Here is a 19,354-nt window from a genome sequence, read left to right on the forward strand (position 1 = left end):
GTGCTTCGCGCGCTTGACTTACTCGTCACCACCTGGAATAGCGGCAAACACATATAAACTATAGCTCGCCAGCTAGCCGCCTGTCATCCCAGCCCAGCGATTGAACAACATGACACTAACGGGCCGTGGATAACTCAAACCCAGGATGGAATTCGCTAAAAAGAGGAAGTTAGACCAGGAGAACCGTCAGTTCAAAACTGACTGGACTGAGAAGTATTGTTTTTTTTTACCGGACCACGCCAATGCTAAACCGACTTGTTTGATTTGCATGCAGAATGTAGCTGTAATCAAATCAGACAACCTGAAGCGGCACTTCACCTCTATTCATGCTGCCAGTTTTAATGCTAACTATCCAGAGAAATCCGACCAGCGCACACAAAAGATAGCAGGTTTGCTTGCATCATACAAGCACTCTGTTTCCACAATGTCGAAAACAACATCCGCACAAGAGGGCGCATCAGCTGCTTCATTGCACGTCTCTTGGACGCTTGCTAGAGCCAAGAAGCCGTTTGCAGATGCTGAGTTAATTAAACGGTGTGCGATAGACATGGCTCGTGAAGTTTTAAATCATGATGAAAAACAACAAAAAAAGGTTATTGAGCTATTAAAGCAGGTGCCGCTGTCGGCTAACACGGCAACCAGAAGAGTAGAGGTTTTAGCGGAGGAGTGTTTTTCCAGTCTACTCACGGATTTGAAGAAAACAGAGGCTATATCCTTAGCCATAGAATCGTCCTGTGACCGAACCGACATGGAACAGCTGTCTGTGTTCGTACGATTTTTTGATGGGAAGATATTCCGGGAAGAGCTGCTGTGTTTGCTTACTCTGCCCGGGCACACGACCGGGGAAATAATCTTCCACGAGCTGACACAGTTCTTCGAAAAGAATGGTTTGAATGTGAGTCAAATCTTCTCTGTTGTAACTGACGGGGCTCCGTCGATGGTTGGAAAGCACAAAGGCTTGGTAAGCAGGCTTTCCGCCGTTAACCCGGCGCTTCTGACATTTCACTGCATCATTCACCAATCAGTGTTGTGCGCAAAACTGTGTGGAAAAATGAAAGAAACGATGGATACTGTGACGAGACTGGTTAACTTTATGCGTGAGAGCTCTAGTCTGCAGCATCGCCTTTTTAGATCGTTGCTAGAGGAAATGTCATCTGAACACAAGGATCTCTTACTACACAACGATGTTCGCTGGCTGAGCAAGGGCCGTGTGTTGGAGAGGGTGTGCGACCTGCGTGATGAACTGGTGTCGTTCTTATCAAGCCTGCAGAGCCAAAAAGCCCATGAGTTTTTGAGCTTTTTAACTGACACCAAGGTGATAGCAGATGTTAATTTTTTGTGTGACATCATGTCTCATCTAAATCACCTTAACCTGCAGCTGCAAGGCAAGAACCACACTGTTGCTGAGATGTACGAGGCGGTTGAAGCTTTTCGGTCAAAGCTGCACCTTTTGGAGAGAGATATTCATGGGAGGAAGCTGCACTTTCCACGTCTGCGTGAGCACTGCGAGAAGAATGAAATGCCGGAAGATCCAGTAATGAAGGATTTTGTGTCAAAACTGGCAGAAAACTTCAAGGAGCGATTTGAAAGCTCCCCTAAAATCTCACGTGACATCCTCCTCTTCCTCAGACAGCCGTTCTCTGTGTCAGCAGACGGGCAGTGGACTGGAGAGGCCAAAAGAAGAAGGAGCTCTTCAGATGGAGGTCTTAGAGATGGGAAGCTCTGAGTCGCTGAAAGCTCAACACAAGGATGCACCAGTGTGTGACTTTTGGATCAACGTGGTTCCCCAAGCTCGTTTAAAAAACACCAGAGCTATTGCTATGTTCCTACTCACAATGTTCTCCTCAACATACATCTGCGAATCAGGATTTTCTTCAATGAATGCTATCAAAAGCCAGGACAGGAAAAGACTCTCCAGTGCACATCTTGGACAGTGCCACAAAAATAACCATTTTATAGTTATATTGTATATGTACATTCATTTCCTAAATAAAACGCTATGCAGCGTATTTAAAAACAAATTATTAATATGATAGAGAAAAAACATTGGATAATGCAGGGCTTTTAACAACAGCCCACAAACTGGTTAAATTGAATACAACATTAAAGTAATATAGAAAAAAATAAAGTAAAAAAAAACCAATACTATTTGTTATTTACAGCCTGATATTATTTGGTACACATATTTAAAAATGTTAAAACTAATAATGTGGTGTATTTTGGTACGACATTATAAAAGTAACTAACTGAAACTCTCTCTGTCTTCCTGTCTTTCCCAGTGTGTGTGTGTGTTACAGTGTTTGCTGAATTGGATGTGGACCTGTTTGACTATTTGATCAGAGTTCACTCTGTTGTTTTTTATTTTTGTTTTATTGTTATGCCCCATCAGACCACAGCAAAATCATTTGTATTTGTTAAAGCATTTATTTATTATTATTGTTAATAAATGTTTGATTTCGGTCTAATTTTGTTTCAAGGATGCATTTTTCCTTTACTCTCAACACAGGGTTTGTTTAATTATTACTGCCACAACTACAACAATTATAATAGAGGTAACATCTGCACATAGTGTAAAACAACTTTTAGTGACACATAACATTTTGGCCCTTAGCTTGTCATGCTTGAAAAAAATTGGCCCTTTGGTAAATATATAATTGGGGAACCCTGCCCTAGACACTCCCCCTCCGTGACGGAGTGAACTCCGTGGAGTGACACATGAGGCTCCCTTATGGAATCAAATTAGGGTCAATAATATTCACAAATTATTTCACAGTCTGCAGTTGTATATCACCTGTTGTGCGCATGTGAAAAGATTTTGTGCATGTGTAAAAAAAAATTGTGCACACAGATATAATTTGCTCGTGTAAAAACATTTTGCAGCTGTAGAAATATTTTGTGCGTGTGTGAAAAGTTTTTGCAGATATAATTTGCAAGTGTAAAAAAGTTTTGCAGGTGTAGAAATATTTTGTGCAAGGATATTTACAACAATGAGGTTTCACAAAGTCTGAGATACGGACACACAAATTTCCTATCTGTGTGTGCGAACCTGAAGTTACAAGCTACAAGCTGCTATTTACGAGTACGAATTTTGACCCTGTTTTTACGCCTGAGTATGCTAGCCAATCAGCACGTTGCCCACTGACTAGCCAATCAGCACGTAGCCCACTGACCATCCAATCATAGGACACAAGGTTCTAACGCGTTCGTTTTGCTGACCTGCGCCACTTGGAGAGTGCTTGCGGGAGTCAACATGGAGGAGCCCGAGGCGAACTCTTGTGGGACACAGGTGGGTTAATTACATGCTACCACGGAACATGCCACTACAGTTTTAATTAACTAACGTTACATCGTAATTAACTAAATATATCAAGACAGCTGTGCGTGCATCCCTGAGTTACTTAAATTGTATATTTAACGCTAGCTAGTTGATGTGAAAACTTTTTTACACGTGCAAATTATATCTGCAAAAACTTTTCACACACGCACAAAATATTTCTACAGCTGCAACATGTTTTTACACGAGCAAATTATATCTGTGTGCACAAAACTTTTTTACACATGCACAAAATCTTTTCACATGCGCACAACAGGTGATATACAACTGCAGACTGTGAAATAATTTGTGAATATTATTGACCCTAATTTGATTCCATACTCCCTCCTGTCAGATGGAGGGAGTAAATACAGCGGCAAGCTTTGGGACAAACTCCCCTCTCTCCGGCAGAAACAGGAAATGCCGTAACGGCTACAACGGTTTCAAATCAGCATCTCTTTGACAAAAAATGTAAATGAATAACTCAAATAAAACTCCAAACATCTTTAATTGTGTTACTTTTTTGTAAAGCTCTTAGTTTTAAACCTGATGTTTATAAGCTTCTTAGTGTTTGCAACAGTCTGTAAATATACACAATTTTATAATAATCACCTTTTTCTAGACTAAACACAGGTATGATCCTAAGTAAAAAAAAAAATGAGGTTATCATGAGGTTGTTAACATCGCAATTTATCACTATCGTTTAGTGGTTTTGCAAAGAATTAACCACTCTGTTTTTGTACCATTCTGCGTTGAAGTACCTTCTCTTTGCCCAAATAATCTACTAGCGGTCTCCTTTTTTCTGATAGTTAGCTGTACAGCTTTAACCGCCTCAATGTCCCGACAGCAAACCTCCATGCAGTTGGAACCAGCCTGTTTCGGTTCAACAACGGCGGCGGTGGGGTCGGCGGCGGTTTTGACAGTTTCTGCGGCCGCAGACTAGAGCTGCTGCTTTTGGGTTCATCTGGCTTCGCTGTTTGAAGAAGGTCCAGCCTCCGGAGATGTGGTAGTCAGGGATGTGACCTTCCAGTTGTTAAATTTAAGTTTAGATTGACCGTATTTAGTTTTCTTCTGCGCTGGTTCTTCTGACATGTTTGCAAGTGTATATATTCTTTATATCTCTAGGTTAACGGCTGACACACACAGCAGAACAACGTAACAAATAAAGTAAACAACGTAACAAATAAACAAATCTAAGCTTTTTTATTGGTTGTAATTTACATGGATACATTTGAATGGTGTGACAATGTCCTATTTGATTGGGTTAAAATGTACATATTCTTCCTGTTATGTCTGCCTGCTTTATTTTACCTAATGCAAAGTGACCTGCTCCATCGAAATCGTTCGCATTGACCCGAAGACACATTTTGATTCCTAGCTTTCTAATGAGATCAGGATTGTTTTTGTACTCCAAATATTAAGCAAAATATGTCACATTATATAATGACTGTTACAGAGTCATCGTTTTGAGAAAAAGGCCTTTAAAGTGTTTCTCTTCTCTGGAATCCGTCGATCTGATTGATTATTAGCGGAGCAAATGATCAAAAATACTACGGAGGGAAGATATTTTCGTTTGGATTACTGCACTCACGGGAAACACTGGCTGTTGTTATGCCTGTTGTGACGTTAAATTACTCAGTTCCCCGCTTGTAATTATGCCATTACAAACTTCAAACCTGTATTTATCATCTGCATTTGCCGAAACAAGTTTAATATTCTGAAAGCCAAGACTTTGTTTATTTGAAATCAGATGAAAACGAACTGTAACGGACCCTGCCGTGTTATCTATGATTACTATGCCTTACATTCATAATTTCAGCGGGAGGGAGGGGGAGCGGCGCTGCGGAAGAGCAGAGTGGCCAGTGAGAGGCGAGCTGTGGTCTTCCCTTTACAAGCTTAAAAAATGCGTGTAGCTAATGAGATTGAATATATATAACAATACAAAATAACAAAATATACACAGCTAGATCAGATCGCGTTTTAGATGCGACTTTAGAGTAGAGGGGAATTATTGAAACGGGATTTGTACAGTGTTCCGCGCCGCGTGTATATACGTGTGTGTTTGTGTATTTTTGCGTTTGTGTGTATTGTGTTTGTTTCCCGGGGAAAAGACTCACGAGAAACACCGGCTGTTGTTATGCCTGCAGTGACGTTAAATTACTCCGTTCTCCGCTTGTAATTATTCCGTTACAAGCTTCAAAGTTGTAGGCCTATTTATCATCTGAATTTGCCGAAACAAGTTTAATGTACTGAAAGCCAAGACTTTGCTTATTTGAAATCAGATAAAAACAAACTGTAACGGACCCTGCCGTGTTATCTATGATTACTATACACCTACATTCATAATTTCAGCGGGAGGGAGGGGGAGCGGCGCTGAGGAACAGCAGAGTGGCGAGTGAGAGCTGTCATCTTCCCTTTACAAGCTTCAAACATGCCTGAAGCTAGTGAGACTGAATATAACAATCAAAAATAACAAAATGTACACAGCTAGATCAGATCGCGTTTTAGATGCGACTTTAGAGTAGAGGGGAATTATTGAAACGGGATTTGTACAGTTTTCCGCGGCATCTGCTGCTGCGAAAATGTGGGGCAGGGCTGAAAAGTGGGGGGGCCAATGGCCCCCTGGCCCCCCTGCTTCCGGCGCCCTTGGTGTCTACACCATGTCTTTTCTAGAACTCTACATGTGTTACTAACTACACAACACAACTACATACATAGTGATGTACATACAAGACTCAATATGCAAGAGTACAAGTCTATGTGTTCTTGTTCAAGAACAACAGCATATTGACATTGTCTGGATGAAGTGTTGCTCTTTCGGCAGACACTATATCACCATACATACAAAGGAGTTAGTTTAGCTACACTACCATATATGGCAACCAGTATCCCACGCTGTCAGTGTCCACTATGTCTAAGCCAGCTTCCCTTGACGTCACACAGATCTCACGAGCAGTTGCGATATTTTGCAAGACTTCGTGAGTTCAGTAATGGCCGCCATATCAGAAGCCAAAACGATGTTTTTCGTCTTTTGTCAGCGCAAATTTCTCGATCTATGGAAGGTTTTAGATGGTTTAGAACACAAAGGAGAATAAACGTAAGTACCGGTTCCTGACGTTCCGGTTTTAACCGGACTTGAACCGAAACTTTTTACAAGTCCAGTACCGGTTCGGCGTACCGGTACACAGCACTAATACCAGGGGAACCCCCCCCCCCCCCCCCCCTCTCTCTCAGTTTGCTCCCTCTCCGCCAGTGTCTTTATGCTAAAAAAACAGGATATAAAAACCTAAAGACACCTCCTCCGTACCCATATTTGTGGAAACTGGGCATGGCCTCTGATGTACAGGACTGGACATGACCAGACATATTCTCTGGCTATGTTATAAGACACACCTTCCCAGGCTTATGTAACAAAAGTTCATGACCTCGAGTGTGCAGGACTTGCAAAATATTATTCTCGGCTATGACATAACCACCTTTTTGGGGCCTCTGTCTTTTTCTCCTTAAGTCAGGAGCCCCCCTCCCTGTGTACTGCTGTGAGGGAAGAAGGAAGAAACTGTCTCTCCTCTTATCAGTGACACCCATAAACCATTACAGGCCTTACACTCGATTTAACAAACCACTTTGTTTATACTGTAAATATAGAAAATCCTAACATATGAAACATTTTCATTGTGGGTTATACAAGAGTATAATTGATTATAACTAACTTTCGTTTTAATTATTCAACCTGATATGGAGATCTCAACCCCCTCTTTTTAAAACGCAAAGTTATCAAAACAGCAACAGATAAAAAATAAAAACCATCAAGAAGCATTTTCATTATGGGTTTATACAAGAATATGATTGATCATATTTGATTTATAATTAACTGTCGTTTTAAGTATTCACTTGATACTATGAAGATCTCAACAATATATTTAGTACATTTGAACATTATTATATGCTTACCTTTAACCTTTGTGAGCTGTTTGGGTCTGTGGGACCCCTTTTCAGTGTTTACTAAAATAACATGTATTCAATTTAATTATTTTAACCTGCTTTATTTGGGGGTGGACCTCACCTCCTCTAGGGGGGTCCTCACCTCCTCTTAATTTTATTGCGTTAAAAAATAAAATAAATATATTTGTAAAGTTGGGGGACACAAACGGGATTTCGAAAAGTGGGGGGGACATGTCCCCCCTGCCCCCAGAGGAAATTACGCCATGCGTGTGTGTGCGTCAAGTGAAATAAATATATATGCAAGTTGCAACACACACAGAGTAAAGCTCTGCCCCTCATGTGTTGTATCGGCTGGCATGGTAGGCTGTTCAATGGGGCTGATGTGTAGATTCTGCCAGAAGGAAAATCAGTGGGGAGGTGCCCCATTGCTTTTCTTCCCGACTGCAACGCTGGTCCCGCAAATCAGGCAAGAACATAATTGGTCGATATTCATTGTGGGGGTGGGGGGAGGAGGGGTGTTAGATAGATATAGAGTTGTAGTAAGTAGATAGAGTTCGCTATGATTTAGGTTTCGTTATGCATAGGGTAGATTCTTTTAATTACATTTCCTTTCTTGTTTTGTGTATTTTATACATTTCGGATTTGCTTTGCGAGCTATTTTTAGAACATGCCCCGCGGGCGACTCACGTTGCCCCCGCGGGCGACTAAGTGCCCGCGGGCACCGTGTTGGCTACCCCTGACTTAAAGAGCAACTTCCAGGTTAAAGACAACTGTGAATAAATGTGTAGGAAAATGATGAATACACTAGATTTTCAAAAAAATATACAGAAATATACACTACAGTGACATCTGGTGTCGTTTTTGTAAGAAATGTTCACTTCCGCATAAAAAAGCCTCGGCCTCCCGCGTGTGACGTAACACGGGGGACACAAGGGGGAGAGCGGCCGGTGTAACGTATTAATAAACATGGATCCCAATGCTAGTTTCGACACAGAAGAAGTTGAACATGAATATTCGAATGCATATGACGGACCACAACCTTATAATTATGAGCCTGCTAGGCGTCCAAGAGACCAGGAGCAGCCAAGGATTAGAAGAAATAACGGTCATCGGAGAGAAATTGAGCTGTGGTTTGAGGAGAACCAGAACTGGGCAGCTATCTTGGTGAGTGACCGGCGTTAGCTACAGAATGTTAGCTAACGTCACATCACAACATTGTAAAGTTAGCTATCATATATCAGGCTATAACTAAAGTAGCATTGATAATATAGTAACGTTACTGGCAGGACTGTTGATACTGATCCATAACAGAAACTAATGCGCAAGTATCAGCCGTATCTCGCGTTACCTAATGCAACTCCACACTACGGTGCTGTGTACCGGAGGAGAGACGCGAGATACGGCTGATACTTGATGTTCTGGCGGAGAAAGGTTGTGGAGCCTCCGTTGATATGTCGTTGTAAATGGCTTGATGGAAAGCAGGTGTGTAGTCGGGGAGGGTGCACAGCTGATTGCAGCAGGTGAGTGAAGGTTGAGCCGGGAGCCAGGAGTGACAGCCACCACGCACACACAAACAACACAGACAGGGGGAAACAAACAAACACAAAGGAGACGGCTGGAGCAGTACAGCCACCACAGCGTTACCTAATGCAATGTCTTACGGTGCCGTGTACCGGAGGGGAGAGAGAGAGAGCAGCGAAGGGGGGGGGGGAGAGAGAAGTAATACGGTTTCCTGATAAAGCTGTGGAGAGTATGTGCTGCAGGGAGGTGGATGCACAACGCACACAGGAACGAACGCTAGCTCCGGTCCTTTTTACAGTGGACTCGATGTCCTGACAGGCTGGTATTTGTGCAACCTGCACAAACACAATACTGCACCATGATTACAAATGGTGAAATACAATGTAAAACTACCAAAAAATACCAGCTCCTTAAAACACAACCGCTCTACTCAACGCAACTCTACTATACCCGCGGTCAGAGAGCGGAGATGTGTCCCCTGCGTGATGTAATATGATGCGTTTGACGTATGACCTTAAAAAAAAGCCGTTTTTAAGAGCAGAGCTCAAAATTGCTCCTTTCCCTCTGAATTCCTGCCCTTATGTCTCGTAAAACATATCAACATATGAAATATGACCCCGGGAGGAAACCGGGAGAGGGCAATAAAATCGGGAGTCTCCCGCGAAAATCGGGAGGGTTGACGAGTATGGTTGCAGTAGAAAATTCAACTGTAGCGCTGGTGCATTAATGGGATACCCTTAAAGTTTGAACACCCTCTATGAAACGTCAAGCTTCCCCACAGCACCCCCTAGAGAAAATCTCTGGCACCGCCACTGCTGCAAGGTGAATACAGCTGGTAAAAGAGAAAGTGTTTGAATGCGTACATTAACAGGTTTATGATATCACTGCCCCGTCTAAGAAACCAGTGGATCTGACTTTAATTACATTTGACTCGAGTGTTTCGTCAACTTAATGTGTTGCTTAAAATAATACTCCTGCATACAGTATATCCCTGCTGAAAACAGCAGCATAGATCAGCATGGAATTCATGCTGGTCTATGCTGGTTTTTGCTGCTGAAGCTGGTAGTTATGCTGGTCTATGCTGGTGAAGCTGGTACTTATGCTGGTCTACCAGCAGTCAAGCTGTATCACCAGCAAGACCATGCTGCTAGAACAGCAAGACCAGCATGGGAACGCTGGTACACCAGCAAGACCAGCTGGTCTTGCTTATGTCTTGCTGGTACATTAGCAAGACCAGCATGGGAAAGCTGGTACACCAGCAAGGTCTCATTATGTTATAGCTGGCGATGTTGGATTACCATTTTAGCTAAATAAATAGAGAGAGAGAGAGACATAGACAGAGAGAGAGAGAGAGAGAGAGAGAGACAGACAAACAGACAGACAGACAGACAGACAGACAGACATACTGTGACAGACAGAGAGGGCAGGACACGGAGGAATTGCAAGACAGCAGTGGTTGAAAACATGGTTTTTAACTGGCGCTAACGGTCGGGAGTGAAGATCAGTTGAGAGTGGTTGAGAGCCGTTTCTGTGACTCCGCCCAGCAGCTGCTGTTCTGAGAGGATAGAGGAACCGCTTCGACAGCTCTCTCTACTGGGAAACACGCTAAAGTCCTTCTGTGTAAGGTTTCAGCGCTAAAGTCCTTTTAGATCAGGGATGGGCGACTTTGATGGTGGTGGGGGCCACATAATTGATGTACTGGCCACCAGTGGGCCGCAGATTCACTTGGAACACACACACACAAAAATTCCATGTGTTGTATGTAATTACTAGCAAATATACTAAGTCTGACATCTTCATGGATATTTTACAATCAAAGGGAACATCCCCAAAAAATGGTTCACAGAAATGTTATTTCCTTTTTACAAGTGGCATGTTTGTATTGAACAGGTTATTAAACAGTGGAATACAACTATTTTTAAACTATTGGAAAGCACGGAAAATGTCTGTGTATTGAGATTAACCATTAAGATGACATGAACATGAAGTCATGAATACTAACCCAGACATTAGTTGTCTAACTTGAACCTAAAACACTTGTAGCCTGTCTCTGCATTCCCCTTATTCCACAATAAGGGGAATGTCAACACAGAAACCTGTCAGCTCGCACTCTGCTGTTCCTCAGCGCCACTCCCCCTCCCTTCCGCTGAAATTATGAATGAAAAGCGTAGTAATCATAGATAATAATAAATAATAATAATAATAATGCATTTTATTTATATAGCGCTTTTCACAACTCAAAGACGCTTTACAATATGAGGGAGGGTAGACAAACAAGGACAGGCAAACAAGTAAGTATAGTAAAATAAAATAAATAAAAAGGCAGTCAAGAGGAAGTTGATTGAGAGGGGGCGGGCTTATGAGTAGACAGAGTTGAAAAGATGTGTTTTGAGGCGGGACTGAAAGACTTTGATGGACTCAGAGTCACGGAGATCTTGGGGGAGGGAATTCCAGAACCTAGGAGCTGCCACTGAGAAGGCTCTGTCCCCAAAGCTGCAGAGTGTGGATGTGGGAATGGATAGGAGTACGGCTGCGGTGGATCTGAGGGACCGTGGGGGTTGATAAGGAGTGAGAAGGTTTGTGAGATAAGGGGGGGCCAGATGGTGGAGTGCTTTGTAGGTGAGGACCAGAATTTTCTAGTTGATGCGATGGGAGACAGGAAACCAGTGGAGGTCTTTGAGGGCTGGGGTGATGCCATGATTTGGTATGTGTGAGGAGATGTGCAGCTGCATTTTGAACCCGTTGGAGTCTGTTGAGGGATGTAGTGCTGATGCCGTAAAGAAGTGAGTTGCAGTAGTCAAGGCGGTAGGAAATGAAGGCATGGATTAGTCGTTCGGCTGCAGGGTGGGTGAGAGAGGGTAGGATTTTTTTGCAATATTGCGGAGGTGGAAAAATGAGGTTTTGACTGTTTGGCGGATGTGAGGTTCGAGGGAGAGGGTGGGGTCAAAGATTACGCCAAGGTTGCGTGTCTGATTGGAGGGGGAAACAATGGTGCCATCGATGGTGAGTGTTATGTTAGTGACCTTGCTGAGGGTGGATTTGGAGCCATTTAGGAGGAGTTCTGTTTTGCTGCTGTTCAGTTTGAGGAGGTTATGTTGCATCCAAGTTTTAATAGCTGTCAGATAGGAATCGATATGGGTAAGGGGTGGGTTATGGAGGGATTTGGTGCTGAGGTAGATCTGAGTGTCATCAGCATAGCAGTGGAAGTCCAGGTTGAAGTGGCGGAGTATCTGACCGAGGGGCAGGATGTAAATGATGAAGAGGAGGGGGCCAAGTACTGATCCTTGAGGAATGCCTTGGGTGACTGAAGCTGTGGCAGAGGAGTGGTTGGGGAGGGAGATGAAGTGGGATCGTTCAGTGAGGTAGGACTGGAGCCATCTGAGTGCAATACCAATGTCCCTGAGTCGGGTGAGCAGGATGTTGTGGCTCACGGTATCGAAGGCTGCACTCAGGTCGAGGAGGATGAGAATATTGAGGGAACCAGTGTCAGCAGAGGTGAGGAGGTCATTGAGGACTTTGACGATTGCAGTTTCTGTACTGTGGTGAGGACGAAATCCAGACTGAAGGGGTTCATAAAGCTGGTTAGTTTGGAGATGGCAGTGAATTTGTTTGGCTACAATCTATTCAAGAGTTTTTGAGAGGAATGGTAGGTTGGAGATGGGGCGGTAATTAGTGAGGGAAGAGGAATCAAGACCAGGTTTTTTGAGGACTGGAGTAACGGCAGCAGTTTTTAAGGCAGAGGGGATGGTTCCATGGGACAGCGAGGAGTTGAAAAGGTTAGCAAGATAGGGGCAGAGGACAGGGAGGCAGGACTTCAGGAGAGGAGTGGGTAGATGGTCAAGGGAGCAGGTTGTGGGATTTGAGGAACCGATCAGATGGAGTATTTCAAGTGGGGTAACCAGGTTGAACTGGGAGAGGCGGCGCTGGGGAGGAGGAGTCAGGAGGTCAAGGGAGATGGGGGGAGAAATGGTAGCGGTGGAGGTTGGGGGAGATGCTTGTATATCAGATGGAGCTGAGAAGGAGTGGTTAATGGCGTTAATTTTGTCTGCGAAAAACTGGAAGAATGAGCTGCAAGTAGCGGAAGTGGAAGTAGGGAGGTTATCAGCACGGGGTTTGAAGAGCTTGTTAACTGTGGAGAAGAGGGTCCTGGGGTTACGGGAGGGGTCAGTGAAGATGTTGGAGAGGTAGGCAGATTTAGGGGCAATAAGAGCATCTCTGTATGCATTGAGATGGAGTTTGTAGCTTATGTAATGGATGATTTATTTGAAAGACGTTCAAGTTGGCGGCCTCGCTGCTTCATTTTACGCAGTGCGGGTGTGAACCAGGGTGAGGAGGTCTTGAAAGTAACAGTTTTATTTTTGAAGGGGGCTAAAGTGTTGAGGGAGGTGAGTAGGGTGGAGTTGAGGTGGTAAGCAGATCATCAGGTGAACTGAGGGTTGCGTCCAGGGGGAGATTAGACGATAGCAGTTCGGAGAGATGGTTATGGTCAATGGAGTGTAGATTACGGAAGGTGATGTTTCTGGGTGGGCAGGGGTTCCGGGTGGGGGAGGCAATGTTGAATTGTATGAGTTTGTGGTCGGAGAGGGGAAATGGGCAAGGGTGGAGGTCAATCATTGGGAGGTTGGTAGAGCAGACGAGATCAAGAATGTGTCCTTTGTCATGGGTGGGGAAGGTGACATGTTGGGTGATAGAGAAATTGTCCAGTAGGGTTGTGAATTTGGATGCCAGCTTGCAGGTGGGTGAGTCAATGTGAATGTTGAGGTCACCAAGTAGTAACAGATGTTGAGAGAGGGATGAGGCAAGTGTGAGGAATTCAGTGAAATCGGAGAGGAAGGAGGGATGAGGTTTAGGAGGCCGGTAGATGAGGATGACTGTCAGTGAGGGAGGGGCTTTGAAGGCAATGAATTCAAAGGATGATACTGAGGGGAGGGTTAGTTCTGTGATCTGGATGTTCTGATTGTGGATTACAGCAATGCCGCCACCACGGCGGGAGGGGTGGGGTTTAGTGATGTATTTAAAGCCAGGGGGGGATGTTTGGTTGAGGGAGAAGAACTAATCGGGCTGTTGGCAGGTTTCGGTGAGCAGAAGGAAACCAAGGGATTTTTCCAAGATTAGTTCATGGACGATGAGGGCTTTCTTGTTGAGTGATCGGATGTTTAGTTGAGTGGGAGGGGCGTGGTGTGGTCACAGGCTGAAGAGGTAAGAGGGTGTCCAGGTTGACAGTGCAGGGAGGAATGTGAGATGGGGGGGAGGAGCGGAGAGGAGGTGGAAGGAGGTGTGTTATTATCAGTTTTTGGTGGTTGAGGGCGGTGGAATCCACTCCAGGTATTTGGGCCAGCTCTGAGCAGAGGGCAGTGGAATCCACTCCAGGTATTTGGGCCAGCTCTGAGCAGAGGGCAGTGGGATCCACTCCAGGAATTTGGACCAGCTCTGAGCAGAGGGCAGTAGAATCCACTCCAGGTATTTGGGCTAGCTCTGAGCAGAGGGCGGTGGAATCCACTCCAGGTATTTGGGCCAGCTCTGAGCAGAGGGCAGTGGGATCCACTCCAGGAATTTGGACCAGCTCTGGGAAGAGGGCAGTGGAATCCACTCCAGGTTTTTGGTACAGCTGGGATTGTAACGGACCAGTGGTGGGTGTATAATATGGAGTAATAAGTGCGCTCAGATGACATGACAGTTGTGGGACATGGCGGTTAGTCGACCAGATAGATGTTATGGATGATTTTCCGGACTGGGAGTAAACAAATCTGCGTTTGGAACCTCTATGGACATACCTCGGTCTGCGTAGAAGCCCGAGGCAATTGATGACAGACAAGCTTAGAGGAAGCGCAGAAAATTTATTTAGATTAAAAAGTTGGGAGACAGAGTATCGTAACATCGTAGTGCCGCGGTAGGATGCCAGCGTTAGCACAGCACTGGCTATGGTTGTAGATAGTGCTGCGTACCGGTACGCCTAACCGGTACTGGACTTGTAAAAAGTTTCGGTTCAAGTCCGGTTAAAACCGGAACGTCGGGAACCGGTACTTACGTATATTCTCCTTTTTGTTCTAAACCATCTAAAACCTTCCATAGATCGAGAAATTTGCGCTGAGAAAAGACGAAAACATTGTTTTGGCTTCTGATATGGCGGCCATTACTGAACTCACGAAGTCTCGCAAAATATCGCAACTGCTCGCGAGATCTGTGTGAAGTCAAGGGAAGCTGGCTTAGACATAGTGGACACTGACAGCGTGGGATGCTGGTTGCCATATTTGGTAGTGTAGCTTACTGACAAGCATGGGATACTGGTTGCCACATATGGTAGTGTAGCTAAGCTAACTCCTTTGTATGTATGGTGATATAGTGTCTGCCGAAAGAGCAACACTTCACCCAGACAATGTCAATATGCTGTTGTTCTTGAACAAGAACACATAGACTTGTACTCTTGCATATTGAGTCTTGTATGTACATCACTATGTATGTAGTTGTGTTGTGTAGTTAGTAACACATGTAGAGTTCTAGAAAAGACATGGTGTAGACACAAGTTGGAAGGGGGCACAATAAACCTGACGAGTTTGAATTTGAGTTGATTATGAGTTTATTTTCAATTGATAATTAGCTCACAATAAGTTCACTTTAGTTACTCACACAACTTGACACAAGTCCGGACTTATAAGTCCGGACCTGAACCTGAACCTCTGGACTTGAGTCCGGACCTGAACCTGAATGTGAGTCCAGGTACACAGCACTAGTTGTAGACCAGCGGCGCTGAAAGTGGAGCTGTTGGCAGCCGTCAGACAGGATGAGAGGTCAGTTGCAGGCTGTCCTTTACAGCAGATGGGGGGACCGGCAGGAGCGGGAGGTTTAAAGAACCAGTGTCAGGGCCCACGGGGAGGGGCAGGACGAAGAATGGGGCTGGTTATTTGATGGATGGAGCAGCGTTAGCAGGTGGGCTACAATGGCAGTTGTAGCAGGGTAGAAAACCAAAGCGTCCGTCAAAAATGGCAATCGGGTGTAACAAATATACATATATATATACAATACAGAACACAAAAGTCACAGAATAGTTAGAAAACTATAGCAGTAGAAAGTGGTCAGAAACTCTTAGATTAACACAAAGAAAGACAAGGTTTTCGGACAGAGAAGCGGTGAGCAGTCAGCGCCAGCGTCCTCTCACGCCATAGAAAAAAGGTTATAGTTGATAAATAGATTGATAGATAACACGGCAGGGTCCGTGACAGTTTGTTTTCATCTGATTTCAAATAAACAAAGTCTTGGTTTTAAGAATATTAAACTTGTTTTGCCAAATTCACATGATAAATACAACTTTTAAGCTTGTAAAGGAATAATTACAAGAGGCAACTTAACGTGACAGCAGACATAACAACAGCCGGTGTTTCTTGTGAGGGTTTCCCCGGGAAACAAACACAATACACACAAATGCGTCACAGATTATTTTGCGGTATTTGAAATCATGTACGCAGCTCGCGACGTAACTAGGAATCTAGTGGACGGTATCGGTACTACTCTTTTTTTATTAATTACGTTGTTTATAAATTAATCCGAGGGCCGCAAAAAGAGGAGGTGGGGCCCGCCATTTGCCCATCCCTGTTTTAGGTTAATGTCTTGTGTTCTTAGTCTTGTCACCTTCCGTTTTATTTTGGTAAATGACTCTACCCTCTTGTTTCAGGTGTCTCCACTTCCTGTCCCTGTGTGTCACCTTTCAGCCTGATTGTTGTTCCTGCCCCTGATTGTTTCCACCTGTGCCCCATTACCTAATGTGTGTGTGTACATATAACCCTTGTCTCTCTTTGTCTTGTGTCACTTTGTCTTGTCTCCACGTCGAGGCCATGTCTGTTATTAGAGTGAGTCTTTTGGAACAACCTAGTAGAACCTAGTGATCTTTAGTAGAACCTAGTGATCTTTTCTTTGTTATCAAAGTTTTTCTGTTAAGTGGTGATATTTGTTTGTAGCCCTACGTTTGGAACTTCAGCCTTTTATTAATAAAATATATTTTTGAGTTCAAACTGAATCGTGCATCTGAGTTCCTGTAAGCCCATTGTATCATGCTGGAGGCAAGCAACGCTACACAATTTCACCCTGTCTGAGAGTAAAAGCTTTCTCGAAGGTTTGTTTTGCTTTCTTACAATGTTACGTTGATGTTTACTTAACCTTAACTTTGCTAAGAGGCTGTTGTTACTTCCCTTAACAAGAGCTAGCTGTCTAAGCTCACAACAGTTGGCAGCTAATGTGTTCTGCAGTTTGTGTTGCCCCTGAGTTAAGTTTTGTTTAAAATTGTCAACGTAATGAACGTTAGAGGTTTTGTGTTGGACATGAAGTTTGCTAACGTTAGCTCACTCTACCAAAGGTTGGCATGTTAAGCTGTACTTTCTGTGGCAGCTAGCTTAATACAAAGAGGGTTTTTGTGCTTCCTTGTAAACTTTTCTTACAACTGTGTGTTAATCTACCTGAAACTGAAGAGACAGTTTTTTTCTACTCCACTATACAGACCATTGCTGAGGAAATGCAATACCTACTGCACATGAGTTGGGTCCAACACCAAAGTGTGTGAGTCTGTCAGGGGATTTGATCTGTTATCTGCATGTCGTACAAACTGCTCTGGTATTATTTATCTTGTAAAGTCTCTCGCTCTTGTCATCGTTCAGGCTGCATTTGAATTCCTATGACTGGTTGTGGACTTGAAGGGGACAACTTTCTGGCCTTCCTGACATCCAGGAAATCCATTTAATGCCAAAAGCAAGTTATTGTTTTTAACTTTATAAATACGATTTTTTGGGGGGCATTTCAGTTTTATTGGACAGTAGAGGTCTACTGGAAACAGTGGAGAGGGAGGAGATGATATGCAGCAAAAGGCCCAGCCGGATCGTTGCTGCTCCGTGTGGAACGTGTTCTATCAGGTAAAGCACTTTGGTACCCAGTTATTTATGGTATTGAGTTTGAATTTAGCCTTTGGAATGTAATTTCCAACAGTGCATTGTAAAGATATAAAGCTTGAAATGATTTGGTCTTTTACTTATGAGGATGTTTGTCCTCCTGTCTTCTCTTATTTCCTTATCTTTCTTTCAGGTGTAACATCTACCAATGGTTGTACATGACAGAGACCTCCTCCGCCTCTTTGCTGTCTTACTAGTCAACCCTTCTGATCAGGTCCTTTCCTAAATAGTGGTAAATTGTTTTACAGTTCAGTGTACGTTAATTTAGCAACTTAATGCTTTACCGCTGTTGAATAAATTCTATATGGTTAGTCATTTTATTAAAACTACGATTTGTAAACTTTTTGATTCCAATTACAATAATCTTTTTGTTATAATTGTAAAACACATGTTAACATCCATCAGCAATCAATAATACAAATCATCCAACACTAAATAGGACCTATTTATTTTCATACAGCAGCATGTTTTGGGACTCCTCATTGATGTCATCAAGAGCCATTGAGCCATTGCCTTTTGTAGCTGGCCTCTCATAATGTTTATCATTTCTTTGTCTCTTAACATTCCTATAATCATTTGTTTTTGTATTGTTGATATTGTTTTGTTCTTTATTTTTGTTGTGAGAATCACTTTGCAAATGTGTAAGTGCTATATACTAATATCATTGTTGTTACTATTATTAATAATGTCTTCTTTGTTTCCTTTATTTATCGCTGCAGAAAGGTTCATGCCAACCCACATCAAACACCTGATCAAGAACTTGTGAATCTTCAGACAGAAAAGATGAATGCACCTGTTCAAAGTTCCAGTTCCCTGTACATCGAACCATGCCTGTCCTCTGTTCCACATGTCTTCAGTTAGTCCTGGACCCCATGACTCGGACACTAGTTCTACCAAGGCTTATTAGAGGTAAGCAGTGTTAGGAGAGGAGTGGAGTTATCTTTGTATTTAGGCAGCAAGTCGTCAAAGGTGATCAAATGCTGATGCTAATAATGATCCGCGTCATTTGATATTGATTGTCTGCCAATACCGAATCCTGATCCGATTCTTCTATTTCCCAGATAATACAGCTGCACAATTACAACAGGAACTCATTTGTATGACACTGAAACATCTTTAGACGGTTAATACAGAAGATACATTTAATGTTTGTGTTTTTACCAGTCATAGGGTAACAGCAGATTTGACTGGTGGTAGGCTAAAAGGCTGTTTCGTTGATAATTTTCTTTTTCATTATATTATAAAGATCTAATAAATTGGAGGATTCCAAAGCTGAGCTGGAAGGGGAAGTCGCCACCTACAGGACAGCAAATCTAAAAATATATTTGGATAAACTATTAAACCAGGTATTTTCACAAAGTAAGTGCATTTGTTTTTAAATTGCAAGTTAATAATAATGTCAGTCTTTGATCGATTTTGCATTTTAACTAGGGCTGTCAAGTTAGCGCGTTAACGCAAAAAAAGATTAACGCCACTAATTATTTTAACGCGACCACAGACCACACTTCCACGCTCACCGGCAGGCCCGGACTGGCCATCGGGAGGACCGGGAGGGTGTGTGTATGTGTGGCCCGAGCGAGAGAGAGACCTTATGTGTATTGTTGTTGTTAGCATCTGGTGCTAGCTAGCAGCGCTAACGGATATA

At 43.3% G+C, this 19,354-nt stretch overlaps 2 protein-coding genes across 9 annotated transcripts in view; both read left to right on the forward strand.

The window, feature by feature from the left end:
• The window catches only part of LOC307035543 (uncharacterized protein), a 234,091-nt gene that overhangs the window by 20,808 nt on the left and 193,929 nt on the right, over positions 1–19,354 (forward strand). The gene's annotated exons all lie outside the window — the stretch shown is intronic.
• Positions 1–19,354, forward strand: part of LOC307035547 (glycerophosphodiester phosphodiesterase domain-containing protein 4-like) — a 67,646-nt gene that overhangs the window by 7,096 nt on the left and 41,196 nt on the right. For 2 of the 8 annotated variants that reach the window (XR_013807133.1, XM_079675028.1), the window contains exons 1-4: positions 13,339–17,673; positions 17,843–17,941; positions 18,429–18,618; positions 18,956–19,068. The exons of 4 other annotated variants lie outside the window; for them this stretch is intronic. The gene's annotated coding sequence lies outside the window, so the exon portion shown is untranslated. Of the gene's footprint in view, positions 1–13,338; positions 17,674–17,842; positions 17,942–18,428; positions 18,619–18,955; positions 19,069–19,354 lie in introns of those variants that run through there. 2 more of the 8 variants (XM_079675030.1, XM_079675029.1) reach the window with 2 other exon arrangements.

Source organism: Notothenia rossii, assembly GCF_949606895.1.
Source record: "Notothenia rossii genome assembly, chromosome: 4".
Taxonomy (NCBI): domain Eukaryota; kingdom Metazoa; phylum Chordata; class Actinopteri; order Perciformes; family Nototheniidae; genus Notothenia; species Notothenia rossii.